The sequence below is a fragment of the Mycetomoellerius zeteki genome, unplaced genomic scaffold, assembly GCF_001594055.1.
Source record: "Mycetomoellerius zeteki isolate Tzet28-1 unplaced genomic scaffold, Tzet1.0 scaffold223, whole genome shotgun sequence".
Lineage (NCBI taxonomy): Eukaryota > Metazoa > Arthropoda > Insecta > Hymenoptera > Formicidae > Mycetomoellerius > Mycetomoellerius zeteki.
The window spans coordinates 1299359-1313659 of NW_017257198.1; the positions used below are offsets into that span (position 1 = coordinate 1299359).

General features: G+C 36.7%; 1 protein-coding gene across 4 annotated transcripts in view; it reads left to right on the plus strand.

Moving 5' to 3' along the window:
* Positions 1 to 14301, plus strand: part of retn (retained) — a 113434-nt gene that overhangs the window by 26772 nt on the left and 72361 nt on the right. The window contains exon 2 of one of the 4 annotated variants that reach the window (XM_018448564.1): positions 8276 to 8279. The exons of the other annotated variants lie outside the window; for them this stretch is intronic. The gene's annotated coding sequence lies outside the window, so the exon portion shown is untranslated. The remainder of the gene's footprint in view (positions 1 to 8275; positions 8280 to 14301) is intronic. 4 annotated transcript variants of the gene reach the window in all.

The window sequence follows — 14301 nt, forward strand, 5'->3', positions numbered from 1 at the left end:
CTTCGCCTCCAGGAACGTTGATTTATGCCCGACGTTACCTTTGCCAATGGATTTACATCCCGATATTTATTATTCGCAATATTATCGCGCGCACCTTTATTGCGTTAGTCGAAATGCCTTCACCTCGAAGACTCTGACCGTCCAGTCTCTTTCCACCTCTTTCTTTCTACTCGTTTCTTTTCCTCCAAGTCCGATCCCTTCGCGGGCTGTCACGCTCGATGCGATCTCTTCTGAACCTTATATCAGTAGTCATCTTAAAGAGAATATTTATTGAACGCCAAAACATGCATCGAAAGAAACATACAAAGTTGATAACGATAGACATCTCTTGCAAATCTTTTCTGTATCGAGATTAAATTTATAAATCATCGGTAATACTCGTTTTTATCAGAGTAACTTTGATCTTAATTTAACTTATTTTTTTTATCTCTTTTTCTAATTCTAAGCATTAGAAAAGGATAAGGAGTTATAGATTAAAGTTGATCTATATTGATAGAAATGGGCGTAAAAAAGCTAGTTGATGAGTTTCTTAAGACTTTTAATTAATCAAGTGTCTGTGTCAGGGTACAGATTCATTTACAAGTGTGTTTCTATCGAAGATTCTTCCGTATCCAGGATTCTCTTCCGCGAAGAGACTGACGGCACGAGAACATTTCTCTGTCCAGTTATATATCATTAAATTAATGTTAAATGAATGGTTACGTGGGGGCGTGATTTCGGATAGATCGTATCCTCGGTGTATTATTCCAACAGTAAATTCGAGGCGATTATTCATTCAAGAAGCCAGAAGAGCCACCGTGAGGCTCCCGTTTTCTAGCCGAGACACGCGATCGTCCCTCGTCGTCTTTGTCGTTGACTCTTTCTTTCGTCTCTTTGACGACCTTGGATCACGCCAAGTTTTTCTAACTTATGCTATCATATCTATCATAGATATTTAGTTATATCTAACATATATGTGTTTCATGCTAGATCATTATAATAAAAGTTGCTATAACTAAACTTATGATTTTATACTCAGAGAGAGAGAGAGAGAGAGGGGGGGGAGGGGGAGTTTAATTAAATCAATTAAAGATATAGAGAAAATTAATTTTTTTGCATATAAACACACAAAAAAATGTTATGGTTGTCACAATTGGAAATAATAATAATTTTCATCCATCAACATATTTGGTTGCGATAACCAAATATGTTGATAAGATGAACATATCTTTACAGCGATAATCGTTAAGATATGCCAATCTTACGGTTATTGCAATCGTACTATTATAATCGTTCTTATATCTAAAGAATGTATTGATGGGCGACTTTTGGTCATGGCAAAAACCGTAGCCGTTTTTTTCCGTTGTTTCTTTATACGTCTCTTTTTTCTCTCTTTTGCCGAAAAAAAATCTTTTACAATATTTTAACTGCAATGAACTGTAAACTTCAATAGTATATTGCAATATTCTATGTATATTTTGAGATATTTAGTTATATTTGTGGCTTCATGGTCTTCGTGCAACATCGGTTATTCGCGATAGCACATGTGAAGCTCGCGGTTACCGTCCAGCACACATCCTACCACAAAATTGCATCTTCTTTTCTTGTTTGTAACTTTATTATTGCTGCCAAAATCGAAAACTGCCATCTGCCGAAGAAATCGATCGCAAACCGTTGTTGCATAGAAGGATACCGCTCACGTTTCCGGACGTGCTGAGAGAGTAACCGCAAGGACACCGGTTAGGACACGATACATTGTTACAACGAATCGATATCGCAGTTGAACGCAACAGCTTATATTCAATTAAGTTATTCACTTTCAATGTAATGTGAAAGAGTCATATTTTAGTTTTATACATACAAGTTAATATAGGGAAAGGTGATGTGGAACATGGGCGTATCTAGGGGGGTATTTGGGGCTTCAACTCCCCCTCCGAAATATTTTATCAAATTTCATTTTGAGAGGGTCTTGTTACCGCACATCCTGATAGCACACATCCACTCACATCGGTCGGTGCCTAATAATTTTTCACTGCTTTACTAATGAGAATATTTTATTTTGAATTGGCCAATTAGCGATGTACTCTATCGAAAATTTAATCGAAAAGGATAAGGAGTTTAATCGAAAATATAAATTATAGTGCCTTAGTGACAGGGCACACATAAGATTTAGTTCTCGTCCATGAGCCCTGTCCCTAGGCACTATAACTAAATATAATATGAGTATTCGCATCCGCCATTTTTAGTCCTTTCCTCTCTTGCTCCTTTCGCTAATCCCTTGTTCCTTTAGCTAATCCCTTGCTCCTTTCGTTATTCCCTTGCTCTTTCTCCACTCCGCCGCTGAGCTGTGAAAATTGAGGAGAGAAGAGAGAAGATTGAAGAGAGAACAAAGAGTTGGGAAAAGGCTAAAAATTGTAGATGCGAATACCTATATTATAATGCCCTACTGTCACTCTATGGCTACGTTTACACCGTGCATTTAGGCCGCGGCCTATACAATAGACGTCCTTGTTTATCCTGTAGGTTAAACAAAGACACCTATCGTATAGGTCGCGGACTAAGCGCACGGTGTAAACGTCAGGGTTGGCAGGAAAAGTCCAGTAGGTGGAAAAAACCACGGTAAATTCCGGATTTTACCGGTCCGGAATTTATCCATCGGAATAAACTGGTGGCAAAAACTATAAAACTATACTGTTAAATCTATAATGTCAAATTAATAAAACGATATACCTAATTAAAATAACGGTATATGTAGTGAGTAGGAACAGTGGCGACTTAAATTAAGTTAAATTTGACACTATAGATTTAACAGTATAACTGATATATGATACTATAACATATTTAGATACTTTATATACATTTAATATCATAATTGTACTTATAATATTTTATTTTTGTTTTACGTATGTGGGGATTTTTAGAAATAATTGCATAACATCCACAAATAGATATAATCAGATCCAGACGCAAAAATGAACGCAAACAAACACGAACGTCTGCGCCCTACTGATTACTTCGTAAAAAAATAATAAACGTATAATAACTACTTGAGCTTTTTATTTATTCTTTTACGCGTAGATTCTTGCGCGCAGAATCATAAACTAGGACTATAAGGCGCTTTAGGCTGCCTGTAAATTAAAATATCGATAATTCTATTTATTTTATTGTTTTTGATATAAAAGTCCAGTTTTTGAGTCGGTTTTTTCCGGAAAATACCGGTTTTTACCACTGGAATGGACTTTATAAAAAAAATGTGGAATTTTGCCAACCCTGGTAAACGTAGCTAGTGAGGACGCAAATCGTAGTACACAGAGAACAATAGGAGTTTGTAACCCCTGCCCTAAGTTGATAATCCCCCCCTTCCCTCGAAAATTCCACGATATGCCATCACGATTTCATTTTGTTAAATGGAAAAAATTAAGTGTAATATACATGTACATGATATAAAACATTATTCTTATATCAGAATTTTTAATTGTATTTTTCTAAAAATAAAAATGCTCAAGATTTTTACATTTTTAAATGCTATTAAATTTTACAGTTTTTATGAATTGGAGGGTAGTATTATTGAAAATATTTTTTTTTAAATATGTTTATTACGAACTTTGAATTATAAATTTTTATTTTTTATTTTGTACAGCTAAACTTTACATTTATAAAAAAGACCAAACTCTCTTCAAGGTTGGCACTATTTTCATAATCATAACCCTCACAGACATTGCATTGAATTCAGTCTTTATAAAATTTTCTTCGCAAATGACGTAATTAGTCTTTTTATTACACCTTGTTTATTATTTTTCTTAAACATTCATATTTTTTTAAATTTGCAGACTATTTTTTTTTTATTTATTATAGATTGTACCGTCCGTCACTTCTTTGTTTAATCAACCAAATGACGCGCAATGAAAAAACTATATAAAACAAGTAGCTTTAAGAAAATGTTTAATTCCACAACTTAATGAATAATAGATATTGTTTATATAAACTCTAAAAACGATGTTTGACTTATACTTAATGATGTGATTAGTTGATGAAGTTAACTTTGTGCCGCGCGTAAATAACAGCTACACAATAAAATGCACAATAACTCTGTCTCTAAACAATTCTGTCTCTATTCTCAATATAGGACGATTCCAACTCTTACGTAGGTGGACTTGTGAGTAGCTTAAGTGCTACCACGCACATCTAATATTTTAAACAATCTTTATTTCATACTAATCTCCAAATATTATCTCCAATCTTTCTCTACATATAAATTGATTACTATCTTTTAAATGATGCTGTTGCGAACAGATTTATGTATGTATTATTATAAAATTGTTTAATTTTCTATTTTTAAATATTAATTTATATAATAATATTAATAATAATATTAATTTATTTTTATGCACGCACTGAAATGCTTTATATAAAAGATTTTATTGAGACTAGGAATTTTTCTGCCTGTCCATTTTATGATGCAACAGTAAATCACGAATTTTCCAAGTAGGTATGTATAATTTCCTTGCTAGATTTTTTGGTAGGTTGGAAGCACTTTAACGGGTCTAAATCTCGTCATTAAGATATCTTGGGAATGCGTTCAAACCTTAAAAGTCGAAGTATTAAGAATAATAGCTGAAAACACTTTCTCTGATGTGACCAAAGTTGTTATCAATCATATGATTATACTTAGTCATTTTATTTTATATAACTTTTTTCATCTTTTTGTTTTATCCAGTCTTTCATTTTTCAGTTTATGTATTTGTCGTATCGTCTTAGATAAGAAACATTAATTGAAAATAGCGTAAAAATTTTATTATATACAGATTCTCAAACGCTCAGCCCGATACTCTTTGGCATTCTTTTAGAATGTTTGTCATCACATTTGTCCTTCAATAATCACACGATCGATCTTATTTTTCACGTGATCGAGATTTTATTTTCGTAGCAATGATAAATGCTTGGATTTCAGATTTAGTATGGTCACTCCCTATTTTATCTTTTCAACCAGTAGGTATATTATATTATGGAAAAATTCAAACACCTGTAGATAACAATGCCTAAAATTATATCATATGTTTAGTTTATAATTATATTCATATCTGAAAGAATTTTACATATCAAGCGAAAATGGTGTTTTGTAGGTAAATTTTTCTAAATTTTTTAAATATTTTGAAAAGACGAACTATCTTTTTAACTAAATTATTTTTTAAGTTTATCTTATAAATAGAATTTTGTAGTAAAATACATAATATAATATGATTCACGTAATGAAATTAAATGAGAGTATGTTAAGAAGGGCTATGAGCCAAAGTAACAAATTTTGTAGAGAATTTTATACATTTTTCTTTATATTTTAATGGTTATTTATGTGCAATTCGTGATACGCAAAAGAGAAAAAAGCATAAAAATGGATGTGGTCAAAGTATCATTGCAAATGCTTCGAAATATTTGATTGGTCAATTAGAAGAAAGAATTTTACGAATTGATCAATCAATGAATGCTTCAGAACATTTGTATAGCATTACGTATCCTATCTCTAAGTTCTTTGATGGCATTCCATGGTACAACGTTATCGAATACTCAAATACTGTCAGGATTATTCTATCCATTCAGGTCTAGGCAATTAAAATAAATGATAAATATCCATGTTACAGAACTTTTGAATACTTATTATCTATAGTTGCTATTAAACGTATAATATCAAGGATCAACGTGTCACGTCCTTTACATTTTCAGAAAGAATGAGAGACAATTAGCTGTTCAGGTAGTAAAATAGCATTCTGCGAAGGTTTTTGTGGAAAATGTTAAATTCAAATGGTTCTTAGAAGGAGTTGTTTGAAAAAAGGCTCGGGGTTGGTTGATCGATCGACTTTGTGAATGAATTTCTTGATTTCAGTTCGAAATTATTAGAATATAAAATATCAAACAAATATCAATAAACATATGTTTGACTATGAAAAGTTAAAGTACGCTGTGTAGAGTATAATAAATTTTTGTTGCGCGAAATATTTCTGTTTATGAACTTTGTATGAGTTTATAAAAGCTTTGCGTTAAATTTAAGCAGAAGATTTTCTATATCGCGAGCAATTCGGCTGGATGAGTTAATGGGTCATAAAATCGCGCTATAGCCTCCCGCTTTTCTTCGCTTGTCTGCATCCTACACCAGTAAGCGCGTGTAACCCTTCGTGCACGTGGTGGTTACACGCTCCAATCCGAAGCCTCTCATTTCTTCCCCCTGAATTGTCGGCACGCGGCTTAATTGTTGTCTGCCGGTAAGAACAAACGTTTCGATGCACCGACTACTTTTCTAAAGATCTCTCTCATGGCGAACTGACGCTCGGATGACCGATGTGAACCTGGCGCCCAACTTTATCAAAAATAAAAATTAATACCGTAGCGCGTTTGTACTTCGTTTGCACCTGTTTGTACCGATCATTATTTCGTTTGTACCTCAAACAGTTAAACAAAAAATGAAAAATAAAAAATGGCCAGCGCGCAACTTTAAGATTTTTTAATTTCATTTATTCCATTCGAAAGAGAATCGTTTGCACCCGTTTGTACCTCCCTTACTTTCGTTTGTACCTCAAAGTGTTCGGAGATACAGCGCTTTTCAATTTTTGCGCAAGCCCTATATAGCTAACTTTGCCAATTTTCAAGATATCGAAATGGGACCAACGGCGTTCGAAAGAGAATCGTTTGTACCCGTTTGTACCTCCCTCACTTTCGTTTGTACCTCGAAGGGTTCGAAGATACCGCGCTTTTCAATTTTTGCGCAAGCCCTATATAGCTAACTTTGCCGATTTTCAAGATATCGAAATGGGACCAACGACATTCGAAAGAGAATCGTTTGTACCCGTTTGTACCTCCTTCACTTTCGTTTGTACCTCGAAGCGTTCGGAGATACCACGCTTTTCAATTTTTGCGTAAGGCCTATATAGCTAACTGTGCCAATTTTCAAGATATTGAGACGGGACCAGCGACACTCGAAAAAGAATCGTTTGTATCCGTTTATACCTCCCTTACTTTCGTTTGTACCTCGAAGGGTTCTGAGATACAACCCATTTCAGTTTTTTCTCAACACCTATCTATAATAGATACATTATACATATATCTTCTGATATATGAGACCTACAATTTAATTGAAAAGCGCGGTATCTCCGAACCCTTCGAGGTACAAACGAAAGTAAGGGAGGTACAAACGGGTACAAACGATTCTTTTTCGAATGCCGTTGGTCCCATCTCAATATCTTGAAAATTGGCAAAGTTAGCTATATAGGGCTTGTGCAAAAATTGAAAAGCGTGGTATCTCCGAACGCTTCGAGGTACAAACGAAAGTAAGGGAGGGACAAACGGGTACAAACGATTCTCTTTCGAATGCCGTTGGTCCCATCTCAATATCTTGAAAATTGGCAAAGTTAGCTATATAGGGCTTGTGCAAAAATTGAAAAGCGTGGTATCTCCGAACGCTTCGAGGTACAAACGAAATAATGATCGGTACAAACAGGTGCAAACGAAGTACAAACGCGCTACGGTATTAATTTTTATTTTTGATAAAGTTGGGCGCCAGATTCACATCGGTGCTCGGATGCCTCGAGATTCTTGGCAATCAAAATTTTAAGAAAACTTAGAATTATATTATAATATCGAGACTAAAACCCGCTCGGAACAATTGCGCAAAAACGATAAAAATGCACCTGAAACTAGCCGATTGCCGTTTCATTCACGGCAAGTCACAGTGATTCATCACCCTCTCTTCCCCATATTTACCTGACATAACTCTGGCAAATTTACCTCACCTAACTCCGGCAGAATTCTTTTTTTAAGATAAAATGGCGATTATAAGAAGAATGTTTTAATAATGTATTGACGATCCAAGATATGTAACGGAACGCATCAGCTAAACGTGATTCCGGAAAAAGAATATCGATAACAGTTTCCATTTCATTGTACTAGTCTATTATGTGTTTGAGAGGAAAGGGGGCTATAGAAACCCTTAAACATCCTCTCGGTCCTTCGGCACCAAGTCTTTATCCGATCATCCTTTACCGCCGTCCCTGTACCGTTAGGTAAAAGAGCTAGCCAGCTCTCGGAGCCTTGGATCCGTAGAATCCTAGGAACAGTTGGGATTCATTGCTCTAGTGTGGTTCGCGTTTGTGAAATTGACGCCCAAAGTGTTCCTAGATGTGTCGCTTTTTTGACGCATATGCAATGGTAATAGTAGTTGATGCAGTGGTGTATACCAGCTATAACAGTGGGTGCAAAATTCTAGGTTTGGTGAGCTAAGAAAAAGTTAATTGGCATACTGAAAAAAGAGTTTGGTTGGATTATTTGGAAATCTGGTAGATTCAACCAGTATGTCTGTTCAAAAACGGACGAATCAGAATTCTTGTAAGATTTACTGAATGAATTTGATTAATTCCTTCTAATTAAATCTACCAGAATTTCTTGTTGGTCTAATAATGCCTTCCCGTTGAATCTACCAGATTTTCTTGTTGAGTGAACAATTATTTTCGTAAACTCTACCAGAACTTCTTGTTGATCGAATAAATTTTTCCCGTTAACTGTACCAGATTTTCTTATTGGTCTAATAATGCCTTCTCGTTGAATCTATCAGATTTTCTTGTTGAGCGAACAATTAGTTTCGTAAATTCTACCAGAATGTCTTATTAAGCGAATTAATTTTTCCAAGTTATATTCTCTATTCTGCACACATTAGGGCTGCATTCCGTTTCACATATGATACGCATGATGCATCTTTTATTCTTGTTATTTACCGAATGTTAACAAAGATAAACAACATGCGTGAAACGGACGTAGCCTAGGTCTGTTGGCGTTGCTTGCACTTTTGGTACTCGGCACCTTTGTTTTCTCTCTTTTCAAGGCCAAATATATAACTTATCTCATTTTTCAGGTGCAAAAATATTTGGGAATTTCATGCAACGCGAACAGACCTATTTGTCGTACGACAAAAACGCACAAATGAAATGGCGGCCTAAATGCAACATGAGTATTATGCGTAAAACGAAATGCGTCCATTATCTATGTACAAAGCAATATCGTTACAGAAATATAAATTAATGTATTACTAACCTTTAAAAACTTCTATATATTTTTCAAAATTCCATTGGCGAAGAAGAGAAGACGTTTTTTCGTTAGCCATGCTACTTCAATAACGTTCGTATAAATGTTAAAATTGTTCATCCAACTTACACTTTTTTTACTTGTTTACGTATCCGCTCGATTCGCGCGACTTGCGCGAACTTGCACAATGATGCAACTACCAAGATGCGCTAGCGTTAACAAGAATTCTGGTAACGTTGCGCACGTCTAGTGAATATAACTAGAAGTTTTGTAGATCCAATTGAAAAATATTAAACAGATCCTTATAGTATAATCTACCAAACGGTCTAGTCATAAAATTTCGAGTCCTATTATAATAACCAGAAATTCTGCTAGATTTAACCAAAATGCATTTAACCATATACATCTTGTTGATATAATCAAACCATTTTTCTCAGGGCAATGTTGAGATAAGGTAAATGGTTATGGGTTAGATTAAGCAAATTTTTATTAACACTAAAACTGCGGCTCTACCACTTTTGACTCATATGACAGTTTTTCTTTCCCAGTTAGTATTTAATTTTAAATTAAGAAATATGTTTTACTATATCAATATTTCTTTTCCTTTCCTCTTTTAACTCGTTCCTTACATAAACATTGTTAATTATTTAACTTTGTATAATTGCATATACGTACTTTCGCATGCATGCACAATTACAAACATATATATCTGGCTATTTTTTGTACTTTTAAAAATTTTTTGTCATTTTTAATGTTGAAACAAAGGCTCTAATAATACCTATTTTCTTACGATTTTAATACGTTACTGAAACCTCCTTCAATGCGCAAGCGCCAAAAAGATTGGCAATCTTGTCGCGATTCGCGACTCCCGCTCGACCGCGTGAGGCATATTTCTCCGTGCGAGGGCTTCCACCTTCCCTCCGTTCCCTCCTTTGATTCGCTGTTCCTCGAGTACGCTTTCGCGTACACTCCAACTAAGCCGGGAAAAGGAGTGACAAGAATTGGCTAAGGGGTCTGTAGAAACTTTATATGAATAAAAATATCTAAATTCTCATATCTAAATTCGTAGATTTTTTTGTCTGAAAACTTTTCAATATATACATTACGTATTTATCTCACGAATGATTTAAAAGTTTAATTACACAGTATTGACACCTTGAGCTTTAGATTACATTATTTAGTTACAATATACATACACACAATTTAGATAATTTCAATTATTAATAATTCTTACATGTATGAGAGAGAGCGAGAGAGAGAGAGAGAGAGAGAATGTAGGAATTCTTATATTTTATTAAAATAAAAAAAGTTTAGAAAGGAAAGATATTAAAATATAGAAAATCGACTATGAAATAATCAAAGAATTCGGTGAAAATAAAAGCAAATAATTTGAAACATCTTATATTGCAAAGAAGTCACAATCTAACTCTCCACACGCTTCGTCAATGTGCAAGTCGTTTCTCTCTCCTCTTTGGATTCCTTTAAATTATTTTCTCAGCTTGAGCCTTCGAAGGTTGTTGTCTTGAACATCGGACACCGTACCGACACAGGAGACAGAGAAGAGGGGAGAGAGAGAGAGAGAGAGAGAGACATAAGTCGATCTTGCGACGCTCGTCGGGAAATCAGGATCGAGAGATGGCGATACAGAAATACCGAATAGTTGTCTAAAAGTGTGTGACGGACGGACAGCTGGCCGTCATTAAAACCCCATTAGCAAGGAGCTCTCCCCTCCGAAGCGCGCGAGTCAGCCTCCGAGTTCTAACAATATCTTCCACGACGCTTTACCACCACCCACGCTATTAATATTGCTCTATACCTCCCTTCATGGCCCACTCGCATCCCACCCCGCCTTTTCACTCCGCTCCGCTTCTTGCCATTGCGGATGGCCGAATTCCGTTCTTCAATTTAGACGACTCGTCACTGTCGTACGTTCGTTTGACTGTTTCGATGAATATCAGCTTATGAAATCAGAAACGTTACACCCCCTTCAGGGGAGAGGAAGAGAGAGAGACTAAAGTGATTACGTAATTTGTCATAGTTTTATTTCGGCTTCGGCACAAAAATAAATTCATCGCGATCGCGCGGTGATGCTGCCCGCGAACGTCTTTCATCTAAGATGACCCTGTTCGATCAATCTGTCTTTTTCAAAGGCTTCGCCCGAGAGAAGAACGAGAAAAGCAAAGTTTGTAGGAAGTCGGGAATGTGGGTCAAGTTCGAAATAACTATGCGTTGAAGTATGTCTGTGGTTTGTCAGCAGAGGCGTAGTCATCTCGTCATCCTACCTGCTTCAGGTAGATCTGTCGCGGAAAGATGCATCTGATGTAATCTACCATAATGCATTTTCAATACGACTGAATTATAATTATATGTTTGTATTTACCGTCACATAATGAAAAACGATTGATCTTATCTATTGCAAAACTTTTTTCAGAGATTGTTGGTATAGCTTAATGCATTGAATCCGAGGGGGTAATCATTTAATGTAATCGTGGGACAAAGTCCTCGAAATCATTATAAAATTCATACGAAATCTCTATGTATAATCCAATAATTACATATGCAACCACGAAATCATCATATAATATTAAATAAAATCGTATATTTAATCAAATTACTTCATATGTAGTGAAAAAAATTATTTATAATCAGATGAAATCATATGAAATCATGTAATCTGTGGGACAATATTTCAGTTAGTGGTTACCTCCTCGATTGAATCCTTAAATATTATAATAAATACGTATATGATGCTTCAAGACCGTAAATATCGAGAAAGTGCCTTTCTCGTGCGATCTTCGCGCCAAGACCGAAATAAACATTCGTTTCTTTCCCTCTTCCCCTGTCGCTTTTTCTTTCACTTCTTTCCCTTCCGTCCGTGACCCCGCATACGTCGGAGAAGATAGACCATGGAGGGAGGAATGATGACGAAAGAAGGAAGAACGCAAACGATAGAGAGAAGAGAGTGCGCGTGAGTCTTGCCTACGGTCTTTGTAGCCGGCAGATCAAACTCGGCGGGTCATTAATTAAATCTGGCGGAGCAGCCATCGTCCGTCCGTCTTTCCACCGCGTCTCCGATTTACTTTACACGAAATACGCCACGGTTATAAATATGGGTGCTCACCCTGGAGACCCTTTTCCTCGAACTTGATCGCGCGGACCGCCCTCGAAGCGACACTCATGCGCGTAGCAGATCTCTGACATTATTTTTTCAAAGATATTATTTCATTTTATTTCAAAGAATCACACGAGAAAAAGCGTTTAAAGAAACAGCACATAGAACGTTTCATTACCGATGTTACCCGTGCGAATCTAGCTAGCGTTTCTTTTGGACATGTCTCCCACGAGGCGTCTCGAAGGCGTTGCGTAAGAACGAATCGATAAAAATAATTTGCGCTTGTGTGGTAAAAGTTACCGTGAGTTTCCTCCGTCCACGATCTCGAATCTGGCAAACACATGGAAGAGAAGAAAGCGTCGGTTTGGCCGACCCTCGTCTACCAAATGTCCTAAATTCAACAAGCTTCTCCTTTATAGGTACCTTTACCTCTCTCTAAGTGGGATTAAAGAAACTCCACCTCATCTACGGCCAGCCCACATTTTTTCCCCAATATTTTCGCTCGTAACCGAGCAAATCGACAGCGTCAAATCAGCATGCTGAAAATTATAAAGTGCGTTTTTATTTTATTTCAGATCTTAAATTAATAATAACAGTGTCACACGAGTGAGAATACATGGGAAAAGTAAAGCTGTCGTGCTTTCGATTAATACCGCTTCCCTCCGTAACGTTCCAGAGGACATTTCACCTAAATAGACAGTTCTGATCGATGTGCTTTCTCGGCGTTATTGATAAATAAAAGCGATTACGGCGATGACGATTCCGATGGTCAATGAATTTATATACCTGACAAGAGTCCTGGAGGAGCCGATAAATCAGCTCTCTTCCGTTCACCCGGGCATCGGGTGGACACCGGGGGTAATCTCTCAATCTAAATCGATCGATCTGCCAAAACGGCTCCGTTTCCGAGCTGTTTATCATCGGGCGCTTATGAATTTATTTTATGGACCGTAGAGTTACACGCGTATTCCTCGCGCGCACATACGAGAAAAAGATCGACCGATGAAGCCGTGATCCCTGCGTGGGAGCACCGCGGGAGGGCCTGCGGGAACTCGTGTAGGTACTCGTACTTTCATTCTTATTGGGTATCGATAAACGCCGGGACCATTCGTTAAATCGTTACTCTTCTCGCAACGTATCCGCTTCTATCTATGTATTACGGATCGCCCGCGTGATTCTCGATGGGCGCCACGAGCCGATGAATCTCATTCACGATATATAATAGTACCGTACTTTTTTTTTTTATCAAAGTCCTGCAAAAGAGAGAATATGGGAATTTTTATCAATTATCCGTTCATAACGCTCGCAGTGTTGTAATAGAAAGTCAGGTATAATAAGCACGAGAAAAATGAAACTAGACTCAGACGCATAAGCTGTTCAAATAGAAAATAAATGTGTAAACGAGAGCATTGAAATACAATTCGAACTAAATTCGCGCATATAAATCGACCTTGTGTGCTCTTCGAAGTAACGCGCATACATTTTCACGATTTTCCCATTCGTCTATTATCACGATAAGCCTCGATACATGTTTTTTTTCCGCAGTAGCACTATTATTTGACCTCCCAAGTAGGAAAGTTCCCAGCGCGCAATTAATCACCGCGGCGTCGCGCCATTTCGAATTCTCGGTAGTCTTCGTTTTGAATTCATTGCGTGCCCTATATCGCGCACACGCTTTATCGGTTACGCGCGGGAATCGCGGTGCCCCGCGTTCGTGGAATATGGTAAACTCGGCGAGTCACGGTACAACGCTACAATATGTAAAGCAATTATTTTACAGTCATTTCCTTCGATATCGACGCGATATATGCTTGCGACTCATACCTTCTCGGCGTTACCGAGGAAATGAGTTCGATAACGTTCTCGATAACGCATCCTATTTCACGCGTTCGCACGTTACACGGCATATCTATTTTGTTGCACATGGCATCAGAAATTATCTGCACTATGTTGCGTAGATATTTCTATTCTCTCTCAGTGAATATTTATAGATAATATTCGACAATAAGCATCCCATACGGGGGCGCACAGAATATTAACGAAACTGCGTATCGTAAAAAATTGAATTGTTAGCTATCGCGACAAGATTTTGTCGCGAAAAAATGATTCGTGACAATTCGTATACCATAGATCTCAGTGTTTATCAC